General features: G+C 42.6%; 2 long non-coding RNA genes across 2 annotated transcripts; both read right to left on the reverse strand.

Moving 5' to 3' along the window:
• Positions 1-1,160: 1,160 nt before the first annotated feature.
• Positions 1,161-6,288, reverse strand: LOC137452402 (uncharacterized). The gene is made up of 3 exons (XR_010990071.1): positions 6,254-6,288; positions 4,062-4,113; positions 1,161-1,787 (listed from the first exon to the last, which is right to left on the reverse strand). It is a non-coding gene; the product is annotated as an uncharacterized lncRNA (long non-coding RNA).
• Positions 6,289-12,694: 6,406 nt separating this feature from the next.
• LOC137452403 (uncharacterized) lies at positions 12,695-17,813 on the reverse strand. Its single transcript, XR_010990072.1, has 5 exons — positions 17,707-17,813; positions 17,287-17,410; positions 16,423-16,650; positions 13,022-13,158; positions 12,695-12,760 (listed from the first exon to the last, which is right to left on the reverse strand). It is a non-coding gene; the product is annotated as an uncharacterized lncRNA (long non-coding RNA).
• Positions 17,814-18,411: the final 598 nt, after the last annotated feature.

Here is an 18,411-nt window from a genome sequence, read left to right on the forward strand (position 1 = left end):
CCAATTTTCCCAGTTAGTTATGCAACCTCGTCCCTTACCTCTCCCCTCCCACAAAAAGAGAATGTTGTAAAGGTGGGGTCAGGATGATGGAGCATCACTGGATTAAAGAAATTCAAAGTCTTCCCACAAAAGAGAGGTGGCAGGGCAATAACACTTTATTTCAGTCCTGCACCTAACTAATGGGACTGTTTGGCATTGAACAGAAACAAATGGGGGGTGGTGGGGGAGGAGAGAATGACGATGACCAAGAGAGGAGAGAAAAGGAAAGAAACCTTCACTTCAGCTCTATGTCTTTGACAAACATCTGAGGCAATAAACAGTGAGTTTTCAGAGCGAGTTGCATTTTAATCAATTTGAGCTCTTAACTGCATTGAAGAGGCTGCTAACTCACATTAGATTCATGTGTGTTTTTTCACTCTGCACCCCCACCGCTAGCAGCTTTACAGCAACAAAGCCTCCGCTGCCACCATCGCCATGGACTACTGCTCCCGAGTAGTGCACGGGGGAGAAAAACTCCCCTGAACAAAAACAAAGAGGAAGAGCAGGATCCTTTGCATAAACAAGGGGAAAATGGAGTGATTGTGCTGCACGACGTGAGGTGAGAGGGGAAGTTCAGAGGCTGGCAGCAACCCACAGCCACTGATCTTTAGAGAAAGAAATCCTGGCATAATGAATTTGGGAGAGTCCAATAAAAATGTAGAAGTGAAGGCAGAAAACTCTCTCCTCCCAGTTGTGTACATGTGTCCACACAACCAGCATATGTTAAGCCTTTAAATGAACATTTGGCCATGAAACAGTAGCTATGGCAATACACAGGCACGGATTTATGTACTGTACATACATATTGCATAGAAAAGCTCTCTGTTTCTCAACTGGACTGGCAGCTGCTTGAAATTTTCCCCTTCGCTTTCCCTAAGGTCTCAGGTGTGGGATTCATGAGCCAGTGTCTCAGCTAGAACAGGTGTCTATCGCTGTGTAAATAGCAATTAGGCCCAAATTTCAGACTTTTTTCAAATCCCTATCTGAGGAAAAGCCCAGGAATAAATAGTTGCTGTAACGGCCAGGGGTATTGTGTAGCATTATAGCCTCCAGCTGGGCTATTACATACTATAGACGGGTGAAGAATACAAGCACCTGACAGATGTGTTCTGTTAGCTTCATTAGAAAAGAAACAAAGAAACTCCTCAATTAATAGCAGTGGAGCCAAAGGGAAGGGGGGTGCGGGAGGGAGGAATCATAGCCTGTTATTTAAACAGAGTCAGGGAGCCTTTCACTGATGGCTTAATATGATTCATTAATAAAAACAGCTTTTTGAATGCCCAGTTTAAGTCAAAAGAAATCACTAGCATGGGGGTTTTTGTTTGGTTTTGGTATTTTTTTCCCCTGCAAAAGAAGGGCAAAATGACAAACTGGAGTAGCTGAATTAATTTTGTGCGAGGCTGGTCCTTCTCAAAGCCCCCTTTCCACGGGGCATTCATCTCTCAGGGTGGTGGCACAGTCCTTGGGAATCAGCAGGGTCACATAGAGATGGGGTGAGAGAGAGATTTGCAGAGGTAATATAGAAACATTCCACATCTCAAGTAGGAAGCTTTAATGACTTTAAAGTGTCAAAATGGAGCTCTTCAATATAATGGAAATCAGATGGTTCTAGAAAGTCACATCTTTACATCACAACGCATTGTTCCTCTTTCAAGGGTCTGAACAACCAGTAAAGCCATGTCGAGTGTAGCTCCGTGTGGCACTTCTTTAAAAGCAATGGATTTCACATCTCCTTATTTAGTGTGGTCCTAATGAGGAGAAAAAAAAAAGGGGGAAAAAAGTATATACAAGCCATATTGTACTGTAACTCCTCCTTATTTATGCCCAGGCACCTAAGATGGTAGAGAATCAGTCAGCTAGTTACAGAAATCCCATCTCTTGGGTTTCTGAAATTAAGATGAAATCACTACCTTTACATAACAGATACTAAAACTCAAATGCAATGCAATTCTTAAACTGCAGAGCTTACTGCTGTCACTGGTGGTGGCAGAAACAACTATCATCTTCCCAACACCCATTTTAAAGAGAGGGACATGTTTCAAGCATTTAGGGGTTCAGGGAGCTCCCAACATGAAGCCATCTGTGCTGGAATATTTTAAAGGTGAAGAAGAAAAAGGATAATGCAGCATCTAAGCCTTATGATGGAGGTAGCTATTGTATGCACCTTGACCTGCCACACAAACCCATGCCAAGAGAAAGCTTTGCATGATATACCAGTCCCTGCCTGGACAAGGGGATGATGATGACCACGTGGCTCTCACATGGCAGTCAGTGGCATCACATCATCCAAGTGTGGTGCTGGCAAAGTTGATACACTGAGCTAGAGGACTGGTTTGATTAGATGTATTAGAGAAAGATTAAGGAAAAAACAATACCTACTAACTGCTCTCACATATTTCTCTGAAAGTTGTTTCCCACAGTGCATTAACTGATGGTTTGTCAGACTGCCTCTAAACGTACTAAATGATGGGTCTTTCATCACCTCCCAAGGGACAGTCATCCATGACCAAATAGATCTTGCTGTCAGGAGGGATTTTTTTATATATTCAGCCTAATTTTTCCTATTCTTAATTTCATCCCATTACCCTTAGTTAAACCCACCCTATTGTCCTAAATAATTCACCTCCCTCAGGAATTTACCCCATCCATGTATTTGTAGGCTATTCTTTTGTCCCACTGTAGTCTTCACTTAGCAAAGCTATCTATATTTAATTCTTTTAATCTCTCTTCATAAATTAGTCCCTCCAGCCAGCAAGGGGAAGGGCATATTTGAGACATTATTCAGTGGTGAGCTAGGATGCTCTGTTATATTCTGGGGATATCTAGAGCATGGAAAATGCCTAGGGGAAGCCTAAACATTCATATTATTACTTGTTTGCGTTGTTCCCCCCTGCCCCCCCCCCCCCCCAGTGTTTGAACTGCTATAGACAAAGTGATATTTCTAAAGCAGAAAAATATAACTAGAGATCTGTTTTATTCTCCCTTTTCTGCCCCACTGTTGTAAATGTCTGCTTTGTCCTCAGTTAATAACCTCCATCACCAGCTGCCCAGCTCTTTCTTACAAGCTTCTCCTTCCTTTATATCCTAACCTAGGAATTCTTGTATCTATGTGAAAAGCAGAAAAATCAGACAGGCTATGTAAAAATAGGTTAGACTATATATGATAAGAAATAAATGCACTGATGCTTCAGCATGCTGGAGCTTTTCCCATTAGGCTTGAAGAAGCTGCTTCCTTGTGATAGTTTGAATTCTTGTAACAGTTTGCATGCTTGTGACAAAGTCCCTGCTTTTTCTAATGTACATAAATTCATGATGAATTAGATACCACCGCTATATTCTTTTTCTTACTGTACTGACAGAATCAGACAATAGCTTTACTCTTGCCCTTCCCACTCAAAATTAATGACTTGGAGGATTCAGACTTACTAATGACTGGTTTATTTGAATTGCTGGTTTCCTTCCTAAGGACAGTTTGTATGACAGAGCTGATAGCAAAGTCCCCCTTTAGGAGAACACTGTATAATTCTGGGTGTCTTACGCTGATTTGCTGCAAATTGCTCTCTGTTCAATCAAGCTCTGCATCTGAAGAAACTTAAGTGACTTATATCAGCAGGCAAGGATGGTGAGGGCCTTTGAACCCAAGGATTTTTGCCCCCCAAAAGAGAGTTGTTGTTACTATTTGTAGTTCATGGTATTTTCTCCTCTGTAGCTTAAGCACCCCTTTAATGTGAAGTGAAATTTGCTACTAAAACTTACATCCTACCACGATCTAAATGTAACCAATATTTAAAGGGATTGCAATAGCATTTGACTTTTGTGTTAAAACGGGATTTTCAATTGCTTTAAGTGCATCCAAAGACTTGGAATGACAGACTGTGCTCTGGAATAATTTAAATATCTAAATGAAAACCACAGAATCCAGCACATGAACCAGTGCCCGTAATTGGCTCTGATACATCAACAATTTATTTATTTTTCTCTACAGCTGACTTAATACCATAAAAAACTAATTCAGTACTTGCCAAAATGCCTCTTGCAAAGAAGTCAAACTATTCATATTTGGGTCGCACAAACCTGAAAAACATTAGAGACCAATAAATGATGTCTTCTGGAGGATATGAAAATAAACAGACCTGCATGTTAATGAGAACAAGCTCACTCTTTAACCCCTTGGGTGTTCAGTCTCAAGCTGTGCCAGGGGAAGTTTCGGCTCGAGGCGAGGAGAAAGTTCTTCACAGAAAGAGGAGGTGGTGGTGTCACTATCCCTGCAGGTGCTCAACAAAGGATTGGATGTGGCACTTCTTAGAATAAACTTTATTTTAGAATAAACCAAACCAGGTTGGAAGAGACCTTCAAGATCATCGCGTCCAACCCATCAACCAATCCAACCCACCCAAACAGCTAACCCATGGCACCAAGTACCCCATCAAGTCTCCTCCTGAACACCTCCAATGACGGCGACTCCACCACCTCCTTGGGCAGCCCATTCAAATGCCCAATCACTCTCTCTGTGTAAAACTTCTTCTTAATATCCAACCTGAACCTGCCCTGGCGCGGCCTGAGACTGTGTCCTCTTGTTCTAGCACTGGGTGCCTGGGAGAAGAGACCATCATCCGCCTGTCTACAACCTCCCTTCAGGTAGTTGTAGAGAGTGATAAGGTCACCCCTGAGTCTCCTCTTCTCCAGGCTAAGCAGCCCCAGCTCCCTCAGCCTCTCCTCATAGGGCTTGTGTTCCAAACCCCTCACCAACTTTGTTGCTCTTCTCTGGACTCGTTCCAGCAAGTCAACATCCTTCCTAAACTGAGTGGCCCAGAACTGGACACAGTACTCAGGGTGTGGCCTAACCAGTGCAGTGTACAGGGGCAGAATGACCTCCCTGCTCCTGCTGGCCACACTGTTCCTGATGCAGGCCAGGATGCCATTGGCCCTCTTGGCTGCCTGGGCACACTGCAGGTTCATGTTCAGCCTGCCATTGACCAGTACCCCCAGGTCACTCTCTGCCTGGCTGCTCTCTTGAAGCCATGGTTTAGTTGTCATGAGGTGTTAAGTATTAGGTAATAGGTTGAACTTGATGACCCCTGAGGTCTTTTCCAACGCAGTTGATTGTGACTCTATATAGTTAAATGCTGATTAGTTAATACTGTAAAATAGATAGTGCTTTTTTATGGTGGTTTGTTGGTCGGCTTTGTTTTATTTTCTTGGGGTTTTGTTCTTTTTTTATTAAATCCAGGAGATTTTCCTTTTTAGATATGGTTAATAGCTACCCATCATGACCTAGAGGATAGATTTTGTTTCAATTAGAATCTGCATGTCTCTGTAATATTACAAGAAAAAAAAAAGGAAGGAAAAATGTGGTTTCCAATTTAGCAGCAGTTGACTTTGTCTTTGCAATTGGATTTTCCATAGACTGTATGAGAGCAATTCTTCCAAACTCAAAATTAAACATACTTTTAAATCACGCACATATATATGCAAATATTTAATAGAGAAGCCTCCTACAGAATAAACTAATGAAAGTAATAGCATGTAAATACATCTAGCATGTTTGTTTTAGGCAAGTAGGACAATGTCAACAGAAATACAAATGGATAGATTGCAGAAAGATTCAATATACAACTCTGGAAGATAATATCTAACATGCATAAGATGGTATTTACATAATTCCATCAGGGAGGGAAAGGGTAAGTCTATATCAACCTTCCTTGGGGAAAAATAGAAGAGAGAGGGATACCTACAAGGAAACTGACTTGAAAATCCATTTCAGCCTCTTGTTTCTGGGAGAAAGCGTCTCACAAGCATATCACCCTATCTGGCAAGTTAATATAGTATAGAAGATATCATGCCTTGCATATTCATAAGATGGATGGAACTTCAATGTGTCCCTGTATAGTCCAGTCATACCTAGAGATAGATTACTCTCACCTCAAAAATTCAGAAACACGAGGAAAAGCTAAGAAGTTTTTCCCTTCTATCTGACACCTGATTATCATAACAAGGCTACATCTTCATCTCACTTGCATCTCTAGGCATACACCTAAGGACCGTGGAGCTTTTTAAAGCAATTTCTGACCCAGATAGACTGAAGGATAAATCAAGAAATGGAGGACAGATATTGCAGCCATCAACCCTCTTGCTACCTAACCGGGGGGCCACCAGGCCCCCCGGCCTTTGTTGTCACCACCACCATCACCCAGTGTGCACCATGGGTACTCACCAGCAACGAGAGGAGGATCCCTCAGCCCAGATGGGCTCACCTTGGGGCTTCTGTCTTCTCTGGGGGCGATTAAAAAGGGGAGTGGGTGGGTAGGGCCAAGTGGCCACACCTGGGGTGGGAGGAGACTCCAACAGAGCCCAGGTGCTCTGGGATTTGAGGGGAAAAACGGGCCAGGTGAGGGACTTTTAGGGTGTCAGGTATGTCAGGACCAGGGAGAATGGAAAAAAAAACATTAGAAATGGGTAGATTCAGATTGGATGTTAGGAAGAAATTCTTCACCATGCAATGGTTTGCCCAGGGAGGTGTTTAAAGCCCCATCCCTAGGAGTTTTTAAGGCCAGGCTAGATGTGGCTCTGGGCAACCTAACCTAGTGTGAGGTGTCCCTGCCATGGGCAAGGCAGGGTTGGAACCTGATGATCCTTGAGGTCCCTTCCAACCCTAACAATTCCATGATTCTAAAACAACTTTGCAGTTTAGGCTGGATATTAGGAAGAAATTCTTCACAGAAAGAGTTATTGGCTATTGGAATGGGCTGCCCAAGGAGGCGGTGGTGTCACCTTCCCTGGGAGTGTTTAAAATAAGACTGGATGAGGCACTTAGTGCCATGGTTTAGTTGATTAGAAGGTGTTGGGTGATAGGTTGGACTTGATGATCTTGAAGGTCTTTTCCAACCTGGTTAATTCTGTGATTCTTTTTCCTCTTTGCTCTGTGGCAACACACAGGGTCACTTCTGGCTATAAATGCTGTACAAACATGAAAAGCCAAACACTCCTTAATTCAAGAGTTTTTACACTAAACAATGTAATTGGACTGGGAGGAAGCTAGGGATGTGTGTGCACATGTACAGGGCAAAAAAAGCTAACAATGCAGCAATGGCATGCAGAAGGTGATGTTCTACAAGTTCCAACTTTCTTTCAAGCACTCCTCCTCTTCAACCACAAAGCCTGTTTATCCATCCAGTGACTAGAGAGATGGTTTAACATGGCTGGTGGTGGCTGTTTCCAGAGTTGCCCACAAAGAAGACATCATCCACTAATTGTCAGAGCCTCAGTTCGTTCTTTCTGGAGTCCCACACCCAAGATTCTGACACAGTGTATCCCTACATCCAAGGGCTTTGTTCCAAAAGAAGTGAGAAGTGCAGGTTTACTTCTCTTGTTATGTTTATGGTTCAACTTGAGTGCAAAATGTGGATATATATAGGCTGGAGAAAGTCTATTTTAATCTCTGTGTTTGTTATATTTTCTTCTTTCATCATACTGCATTGCAAATTATGCTAGTTCTGTGTCTCTGGTGTACTGAACTAGTGTGTTGCCAACTCTCAGCTCTCCATTCAGGTCCTTAGGCCAATTTTATTTCATTTGTATTTGCTGTCAGAGCAATGTCTTTATTTCAAAATGCCCTTCTCATATCAGCTTCTCAGGTGGCTTGCCAGAAGTAGAAAGTGTGAGGAAGAAAACCCTCCCCCATGCCGCAGTCTGCAGTATTGCTTTTATGTTTTCACCCTCTCTGAGGGGGAAAATGTACAACACAGAAAGAAAATGGAGTTCAAGATGCCATTTAGCAGTGAAGGGGATTTTTTTTCTAATCTTAGCTAGGCACTTGACCTGTTCATACAGCCTTTCTATTTTATTTATAGGTATGTGTATACATAGGTGTATATATATGTGTATAGAAAAGGTACACACTTTTAAAAGAAAATGTTCATGCTGCTGTTGCTCTGGGCTAATTTATTTTCAGCTGTGAGTGGCACATTTACTGAATTGCAAACAAAAGTTTATTAAAGGAGAGTGAAAAATCTATCACACCCAGTCGTGGAGACAATGCGGTGCCACACAGACGAGGGTTAGACTTGGACCAGCCATGTTTTGCTTATGGCCATCAAAGACTGGGATGGAGCCTTTTTTATGCATGGGTAGAAGAGTGATTTAAAATGGATGACAGGAAGCCCATGTCATTTTGGCATATTAAAGTCTGTCAAAGATCCACCTCAGGATGTAAGTGTTTGGTGTCAAACCTAATGCCAAAATTATGCAAGGTAAGGACAGCTGTAAATAGCTCATCACAGGACAAGGGGAAGGGTAAGGAAAGTTTCTCTTCTGGCATTGCACATTACCTAATAATAATAGTTTTCAGGCTTCTGTTTAATATCCCCCATAACATCTGGCAAAGAACACTATGCATTCTAACAACTTTTATTTGCCAAGCACAAATGTGTCCTGTCTCTAAAATCACATGCACTTCACCATATATGATCAAACATCAAAATTCACTTGCATACATACACAACTCTCTGCAGCACCTGTAATGTGCACCAGTAAGGACACTGAAATCTCTGGGTCATGGATCATTTTGCAAAGATCATAGCAAGCAGCACTGCAGCCTGTGGTGCAACAGGAACAGTGCAGTGTCACACAGTATTTACACTCTATTTTCAGAATTAATGATTCCCATCTCTTTAGAAATTGGGTTGCACAAAATGCAGACACCTTCCCAAGCACAAACATGTGTACACAGGTTTCCAAGGCTATTCCCCATTAAGTGCTTTGGTTTGTCAGAGTTTAATCTGTGTCCTCACTGGTTAAAAGCCGAACAATTGGTTTCTCAACTGAGGAACATAAATGTTAAAAGCAAAGATCAGGTGATACCTCTGTACTAAAGCAATGAGTTTCTCCAGGGCTCTTGAATTCAGTCTTTTCCACAGAAAATGATAGCTACACTGAGGATTCATTTGGCCCCTGTACTCAGCACTGGTTAAGCCACACCTTGAGTACTGTGGCCAGTTCTGGGCTCCTCAATTTAAGGAAGATATTGAGACACTTGAACATGTCCAGAGAAGGGTAATGAGGTTTGGGAGAGGTCTTGAGCACAATCCTTATGAGGAGAGGCTGAGGGAGCTGGGGTTGTTTAGTCTGGAGAAGAGGAGGCTCAGGGGAGACCTTATTGCTCTCTACTACTACCTGAAGGGAGGTTGTAGCCAGCTGGGGGTTGGTCTCTTCTCCCCGGCAACTAGCACCAGAACAAGAGGACACAGTCTCCAGCTGTGCCAGGGGAGGTTTAGACTGGAGGTTAGGAAGAAATTCTTCACAGAAAGAGTTGTTGGCCATTGGAATGTGCTGCCCAGGGAGGTGGTGGAGTCACTGTCCCTGGAGGTGTTCAAGAGGGGATTGGACGTGGCACTTGAAGCCATGTTTTAGTTAGTCATGAGGTGTTGGGTGACAGGTTGGACTTGAAGATCTCAGGTCTTTTCCAGCCTTATTGATTCTATGATTCTGCGATTCCATGAAATCTTGTGCCTTAGGAGTGAAGTACTTCAGAATGCAGCTGAACAGTGCCAGTATTTCAACATCAACAGCCAGGAAAAAGAAACCTTGCTTCATTCTATTGCAACAGCTGATTGCTCCCTTGCAAGCAGTGACAATTCAAATTCCTCAAAAATTCTAACAGCTTCTAGTAATGTTTCCTTTTGACAGTGCTGGGACAAACTTACTCATTCACCATTCTCACTGAAGATTTGTGTTAAAATTAGGGGTGAATAAAGCCTGATTCTTCCCATGCTTTCTTTTGCTTTTCCCCACAACTCTGGAAAGACAAGTTGAGGTAGAAGAAAAACAGCAAACAAAACTATCAAAGAAGATCTCAGGAAAATTAAAAAACAGGAAAATTAGCGAGCAAAAGGTGATAATTTTCCCCCATTTTGTCAGAGATCTATTTTTTGCCACAGGCCAGTGAAAAGCATGAAACCTCCCTGCAGTCAACCTGGATATTGCTATCAATTGCCTATTCGTATTTCACATCCTATGATGACAGATGCGGGAGAAGAGAGATTTTTACAGCAATTGAATGAGAAAAATTATGGGAATTAATCAATTTGTCTTTCTCTGGGTGTGCAGATATAGAAATGTATCATGTATTTATACTATTATCTCTCTATATTATTCATACAATAAGGTGTTTTGATTTGCTTGCGAGTTACAAAAGATTTAAAATACTAATTTTAAACAGCTTTCCCTTCCTGCCTTTCTCACACACATACACACATTTATTTTCTATGCAGTAACTCCTCTTTCTAGTGATCCTTATAAGAATATACCCACAGAGCTAGGAAGCCTGAGATGATGTACAAAAGGGCCACTCCCGCAGCTACTTCTACCAGGGTTATACAGGGGGCAATAGTGACATTTTTGTGTTTCTTTTCTGGCCTTTATGCGTTTATGTACTTAAGCCAACACACTCAGGGGGAAAACTAGAAACTACATTTGTCTACATCCACAGGAATAAAAACCTGTAGACATTTCTTCAAATACACAGCATAGGACCCAGAAGCTCTGACTTCAAGTGACCTCGATATCACTGTTTTACTCATGACAGATCAAAGCAGTGTTTGTTTCTGGATAACAGAAGTTAAACAAAACTAAATCTTGTTTCATTCATTCAAATTCACAATAGAACTGTCTCTGCTGGTGTCTACATTATTTAGTCAAGACTACTTTTGATGTTTCTCTAAGTAGTAAAGAGGCAAGAGGAGCAGTCTGCTCACCCAGTTTATGAGAAGGAAGAGTCTTAGGGGAAGCAAGTATTCATAATTTGAGCACAGATTTGCCCCAAAAGTAGATCTTTGGAGGGCAGAGCAACAAGGTAGGGCTATTGGTCTTATCAAAAGCCCAGACAACATTTAAAAAATCACAGAATCACAGAATGATTTGAGTTGGAAGGGACCTTTAAAGGTCATCTAGTCCAACCCCTCTGCAGTAAGCAGGGACATCTTTAAATCAAGTTGCTCAGAGCCCCATCCAACCTGACCTAGGTTGTTTCCAGGGATGGGGCATCTGTCACCTCTGTGGGCAACCTGACCCACTGTTTCACCAGTCATTGTACAAAAATTCTTCTTATATCTAGTCAAAATCTACCCTTTTTTAGTTTAAAACCATTACACCTTGTCCTCTGTGAAATGTACCAAGATGCTGCAATAAGGTCTCCCTGGAGCCTTTGCCAATCCACCTTTGTGATCCTTCCTGATGCTACAATTCATCATGAAGCCATGTCCCACTTGGCCATACTTTGTCACCAGAACACCAGGTAAAGATGGAAATTATTACTAAAATCAAGTGTGACTTCCAACTATTCCAGGACAAATGAACTATTCCAGGACAAATATTCTTTCAAAGTACCTTCCAAAACCTGTGGTTTACAGTAGTTCTGCATATCTGAATGCTTTCGTTACAAGGCAAATGAAGCGTTGTTTGGGGACTCAATGGAGAACCAAGATACCACAGGGAATGATGAGTCACAGGGAAGGAAAGCACCTGGATAAGGGATAGGGGTTTGAGTGGTGCTGGACCACTGGGACAGGCTGAGTGGGATAGGCAGAGGTGGATGATGATGAAAACACTGGGGACGGTAGATGATCCTAAGGAAAGTCTTGGGCTAACTACAGCCCAGCATCAAACTCATACTAATGCCACAGTCACCAAATTTGTACTCTCTCAGGAAGTGTGTGCATTTCCACAATGGACAAGCCTGCTGTGCCCAGCTGCCCCAGGCCCTGAAGAGTCAGCACAACCAACATGACCCTCTGCAGTGTTATTGAACAGTGTGGCCAGCACCACTCCCACAGGCTTCCCACAGCACTCACCAACCTCGCTAGGGTTATGAAAGGTAAAAAGCTCAGATAATGCTGGTATTACTTAGCCCAATCCTCCCACTGGGAAAAGAAGAGAGGGAACAAACACTGGTGAATTTATGAGAAACAAGAGATGATTTATTATGAAAGTGCTCAACAATTACTTCTTTGAAGGAAGTTGGCACCTCGCCCCTTCAACACTGCCACTTACCATCCTCCAAAATTAGATAAGCAAATCCCTCTAGGCCTTTTCCCGCCAGGAAGAGTGTCAGTCTACCCCATCCATGTACCCTGAACCTCAAGTACTTGATATAAACTGACAATTGATAGTCGATAGTATTGGCAGACCCACTCATCAAAGCTAATTGCACAACAGGAAGCATCCTGTTTCAGTTCATCATTGTGTAATTCAGTGCTCTATTATTAGAGATATGAGGAAAGTTTCCATAGGAAGAGAGACAGAAAAGAAAAGGACTTCTAGTTTAGAGAAGCAACAAAACCAGGGACTTACTAGCCTGTGTGACACAAAATAATTCTATTTCTGTGTTATCTACTGTTTCTCATAATGAAAGAACAAGAGATAGCTTAAAAAAAAAATATTGAAAAGCATTCAATTGAAAACTGATAAAAGGATTTATTTACTTGTATACAACATGCAAGTAGCTTCTGGAGCTAACTCAGAAGATATGACTGAAGCAAAAAATAAAGGGAAAAAAAAAACAAAGAAAGAAAAAATCAGTAGGATTAGGAGCCTATCTGGATATTAAGAATATATACATATAATCACAAAACTAACTTGCCAAGCTGTGTTTTTATTTTCTCCTGTTGATAGTGAATGTAATCGACAGCTTTGCTGAAAATTCCTGAAGCGTTTTGAGGAAGTCAACCTGAAGGTTTAAAGGGACTCATTAAAATCACAGAAAAATAACATTTATACCCCTGTCTCATAATTCTACCTTACTGAAAACCCGAACCTAATAGGTCTCTGATAAACAAAACAGGATGGGTAACCAATTTGTTGACAAATCCTGCAATGCTCAGACTTTGCTCCCAGTTTATTAGCACAACACCACCTCAGTGCAATAGAAAAATTACATCTATGTCCTTCCCATCATAAAAAAAGTGTTTTAGTTTTGGAATATACTTACCTAACAAGCACGTAACTCTTCAGACATCTCAAGTCTCTTCTTATTGTAGATCTGCTCTATGTACAAAGTTTTTCTTGAACCCTCCCAAAGCTGAGCAAGGTACAAATGATCCCGATGACCTGTCTCATCTGAGTTACCTAAAAGTGTGGACAGGCCTAGAGTCAGCTGAATCTACTGGGTCTGCTCCCTGTTGGTAGAGATTTTAATCTAATTTTCTGAGATGTAGTTCATTCTAGTGAATGACCTTCAGGTATTTCCTGCACATAAGAAAAAATATTGGAATAAGGTTCAAGAGAGAAGTCTAAAGGTCCCAGACTGACATTCTGCCTCCAAAAATCAGAAGTGAACCCAAATACATTCAACATTAGGATTATACAGGCTTCTGCCTCCAGTGTCACCTTAGTTTAGGATGTCCCAGCAGAGTTTAACTTGTCTTTCTATTAAGATGCTTGGCTGACAGATCCTGCAGCTTCACCTTTGCAAATGTGTGCCAAATTTATCTTCAAGCCTTAAACTGACTTCTTCCTAAACTCACAAGGTGAGCTACTGCACGTCTAACTGATTTAAATTCAAAGTCAACAGGATGTATCTTCTGCAATCTGCATTTCACAGCTCACACTTCCAAACCATGACAACTTTTGAGACATGGGTTAAAAATGGAGGAAATTATTGCAAAATACGTACTGCAGCTCATTTTACATGCCTAAGCCTGTGAAATACCTTCACTAATCTACTTCATACTTTCCGTCAAACAGTTCTACCAGGCTTGTTAAAAACCAGATATGCAAATTTTTGGTAGAAAGGAGATTTTTTTTTCAGGGAATTGAGCATAAGGGGTATCAAAATAAGACTTTATTGTAAAAAGATATTAATTCAACTGCAACTGCTTCATAAATTCAGAGTATTAGATTAATGCTTTATGAGCACATTATCTACAAGTTAATGTGAATGCTGTAACAAACTGAAATTCAGAGATAGAGACTGTTCACAGGTTTGGCTTGGACCCCATCCACAAAAGCTTTATTAATCAGCACAGAAAGTTTAGTCTAACCTTTGCCAGTAAGTTCAAGGTAGAGAAGCTTCCTGAAACACAACAAAAAATGTCCTTCATTCTTGCAGATACCCAGCAGCTCCCTCGGCTCTAGCCATAGGGCTGGGCCACAACTTCCCTCATCACATAACTATTGTTGATGTGCTAGACCGCCCAAGCCATGACCAAAACACCACTGCGTGAGAACAAGCCCATCTGAAAAGCTGCCTGTATCTGTCACATGCAAAGAGTCAACCCCCAAAGCTATGTATGGCTGATAATGCTCCCAAAGCACTGCAAGGCACACACACACACACACAGAGTGGAGGTGTTCTAGTCTCATGCTTTCCCCTCCATTCCAGCCACACTAGCCAGAGCTCACCATATTCCCACCCTGTCCTTTTATTATAGAATAGAATAGAATAGAATAGAATAGAATAGAATAGAATAGAATAGAATAGAATAGAATAGAATAGAATAGAATAGAATAGAATAGAATAGAATACTAGAATAGACCAGACCAGACCAGCTTGGAAGAGACCTTCAAGATCATCGCATCCGACCCATCGTCCAACACCACCTAATCAATTAACCCATGCAACCAAGCACCCCATCAAGTCTCCTCCTAAACACCTCCAATGACGGCGACTCCACCACCTCCCTGGGCAGCATATTCCAGTGGCAAATCACTCTTCCTGTGAAGAATTTTCTCCTCACCACGAGCCTGAACTTCCCCTGGCACAGCTTGTGACTCTGTCCTCTTGTTCTGGTACTGGTTGCCTGGGAGAAGAGACCAACCCCCACCTGGCTACAGCCCCCCTTCAGATAGTTGTAGAGAGCAACTCAGGTCTCCCCTGAGCCTCCTCTTTTCCAGGCTAAGCAACCCCATCTCCCTCAGCCTCTCCTCATAGGGCTTGTGCTCCAAACTCCTCACCAGCTTTGTTGCCCTTCTCTGGACTCATTCCAGCAAGTCAACATCCTTCCTAAACTGAGGGGCCCAGAACTGGATGCAGTACTCAAGGTGTGGCCTAACCAGTGCAGTGTACAGGGGCAGAATGACCTCCCTGCTCCTGCTGGCCACACCGTTCCTGATGCAGGCCAGGATGCCATTGGCCCTCTTGGCCACCTGGACACACTGCAGGTTCATGTTCAGCCTACCATCGACCAGTACCCCCAGGTCCCTCTCTGCCTGGCCACTCTCCAGCCACTCTGACCCCAGACTGCATAGTCCAGCACAGGCAAGAACAGCTGAATCAGGAATAAGCAGAGAATTGCTTTCTAGCAACGTTGCAGGTGTTAACCTAAACAAACCAGTGAACAAGAACCCGGCATGGCAGTGAGAGTAATGGAGCTGTGGCACTTTATCACAATCCCATCTAGTCACACAGAAAACTTCTGTCCATACGTTTCTTGCTCACTAAATGCACTGCTCAGCACTTTCACACTGTTACTAGCCACATGCATCTTCTTTTACTGGGAAAAAAGTCCTTTTAAGCACACATTGAATGCAGATCCCTCTACTCCCGTACAGATTTGCCAGCTTGTTCAAATGGTTTTGCCCACATGAGTAGAGTGCACTAGGATTAAGTGCCAAGTATATGGGCAGAAGTCCTCAAGACAGTTTTCAAGAATATTTATGTGACAGGGTATTAGGAACCTTTTTCAAGGACTTTATTCACTGAGAACCCTTGGAGGTGTGGCACAGAGATTTGTAATTTTATCCCATAATAGATGATCAGTGTAGGCAAGTATTGGGCCTCCACAAGTGACCAGTATGAGCAGTCCCAATGAGAAGGCAAGGTAATTTATAGTACGCAGTTCTGAAGTAACTTGCCACTTGAAAAGTGTCTTCTGAAGCTAGACAGTGGGTCTGTGAGTTATGCCATGGAGCATAACGGTTTATGGCATAGATAGATTAAATCACCTTTAATACCATGCAGAGCTGCCCTTTAGGTATCCTCTGGGTCACACACCTCTGTGAGCCCCTTACAAGCCCCTTCTCTGCTCTAGATTTCATGCATTTCCCCCCTAAGGTTACCTTTCCATATCCCTAACAACTTCCATAGCCAACTTCAGTCCTTTCAAATTGCAGATCCTTTCACCTTTCATCTTGAGTTTTTGGTTTGCCTTTTTATTTAATTGGATGAAGTGACAAATTTTGCAGGCTAGACTAAATTTCCTTCTCTCACTGAAGACAAGGGTGGCTGATTCTTTTTTAATGCCATTCATTGTAGTACATTACTTGCCTTGTTTGGGTTTTTTTGGAGGAGAGACACTAACAGACTAACATCGGTGATTCATGAAAACTGCTTTCATGGGTGTCCTTCACCTTTTTTCACTATTTGCATTTAGTTTTGAGGAATCTACTGACCTGAATTTATCAAGTTATTGTAAAGTTCCTCACAGTCTTCAGGAGCTTTGAACAATGGAAACGTTTTTGCATCAGCTCAAATATTGTTAGGTGATCAATGAAAAGGTTAAGTATTGATTGTAGGTTGGACTTGATGATCTCTGAGGTCTTTTCCAACCTGGTTGATTCTATGATTCTGTGATTCTCAAGAAAAGAGCATTATGCAACACGTTCCAATGGATGAAGCACCTACAAGAGCCAAAAGGCAACAAAACCTGCAGTCAGTTTCAAGCCAAGGTCAGCAGTGACAAAGGCAGGCTTACTGCACACTTTCAATTTTCTCTCAGTATCTACAGCTCCTGTAAACCCATCTAGTAACATTGTTCTGCCAGTTACTGGTAACTAATAATTTTACTTCTAATGAAAGTTATTTTGCTCCTCACTTTTAGTGAAGTTGGAAAGTTCTTTTATCTTCCAATGGTTCAAACGAACAGAAAGACCTTATTGTGCTGCTGTGCAGGGAGACTGAGACAGCAGGGTTTGGGCCAAAGGGTGCAAAAAGCTGAGAGAGTGGAATTTATTCTACAATAAAGCAGCATTAACTCTCAAGCAATCAGCATTAACTCCCAAGAAATCACTCGATACCCTCCTGAGAAGGCTGAGGGATCGCATGGGTGAAGCCCTGAGGATGGAGCTGCTGCTGCCTGCCCATGCTGGCAGCCGTTGGCACAGCCTGCCAGAGACATACTTATGTGAAATGACCATAGCTTGTAAAATTGACTAAGAAAGAATAGAAGGAAAACAGTGCAGAATGTCATATCCAGACAAGAGAACAAAACAAAGAGATTTTTTTCCTCCTTGCAGCAGGAAAAAAAAAATACTCACAGGAGCTTCTTATCCCTTTCTCCATCTTTTTTTTTTTTTTCACTTCTCAGGTTTCTTTCATGCAGGGAAATAATTCTCTCTCTGTTGACACCTATGCAACCACAGACGTGTCAGCATGAGCTGACTGGGAGGAAAAGAAAAAAATATTTACCCCAGCATTTCTGCGATCTGCTGCATTGCCATTACTGCAGTGATTTATTTGGGCCTGTTACATATTTTAGCTTAAGCTTCTCAGTCACCCAAATGATTTCCTCTCAACAAATGAGAAATGCCAGTGAGCTATGCAAGTTTGCAGGAAAGAGGGTGAAGGGAAAAACAATCAGGGTTTACCCTCCCCAGCATCTGCCTCAAAAATGGGAGTAACATAGCAAGGAGCAAACACCCAGGGATGCTGAGAGATGATGGGGAGCAGAGGAGTACCTCCACATGTCCTCCTTGTCCTGCACTCCAGGACCACCAGATCTCTCCCAGGACCCCGGAGCTCCTTCCCCTGCCGCCGTGCTGCCTCGTCCCCCCCGCCGCTAACGGAGGACAGGCGTGGGGAGGACGGGGAGGGGGGTGGCGGCTGCAGAACTGCAGCATCAGCACGGAGATTAGGCTGTCAGCCTCCAGAGCACTTCCCTGCGAGGGAGCAGATAAGAGGGAAAAGGTGAATGGGAACACTTGTCACAGCAGATGGCGGCTTTGATTTGCAGAAGCAAGCTGGGAGGGGACTGGAAAGTAGGGAAGGGGAGGCCGCCCCTGTCCGCCCGGTGCCCGCCGCTCCCCGAGCCCCTCGGCGCCCAGGGGCTGTAGCCCCCGCGCCCCGGGCCAGCTGCCCTGCAATGCACTGAAAGTACTTGTTGACCTTCTCCGCAGACTTCGTAAGACAAAGTGTGGGGTTTCGGCAATCCTGGCTGCGTTATGCATTTTATTAACGTTATGCTAATTAGCTGGAAAGCCACGCATTGATTTTCTTGAAAGGATTCAAGGATCAAATATCCATGAATAGTGCTGGCAAAACCTAATCTACTAATGGATTTAACTTAAGAGAACTACAAAGCTCAAAGAAAATATTATTATTTGGGGGCTACTTAACTAGTACTTATCTTTAAAATACTTGTACAGAATTTCTATGTTCCACTG

The sequence above is a fragment of the Melanerpes formicivorus genome, unplaced genomic scaffold (genome assembly GCF_026170545.1).
Source record: "Melanerpes formicivorus ecotype bairdi unplaced genomic scaffold, bMelFor1.0.p_v2 SCAF_53, whole genome shotgun sequence".
In the NCBI taxonomy this organism is placed as follows: Eukaryota; Metazoa; Chordata; class Aves; order Piciformes; family Picidae; genus Melanerpes; species Melanerpes formicivorus.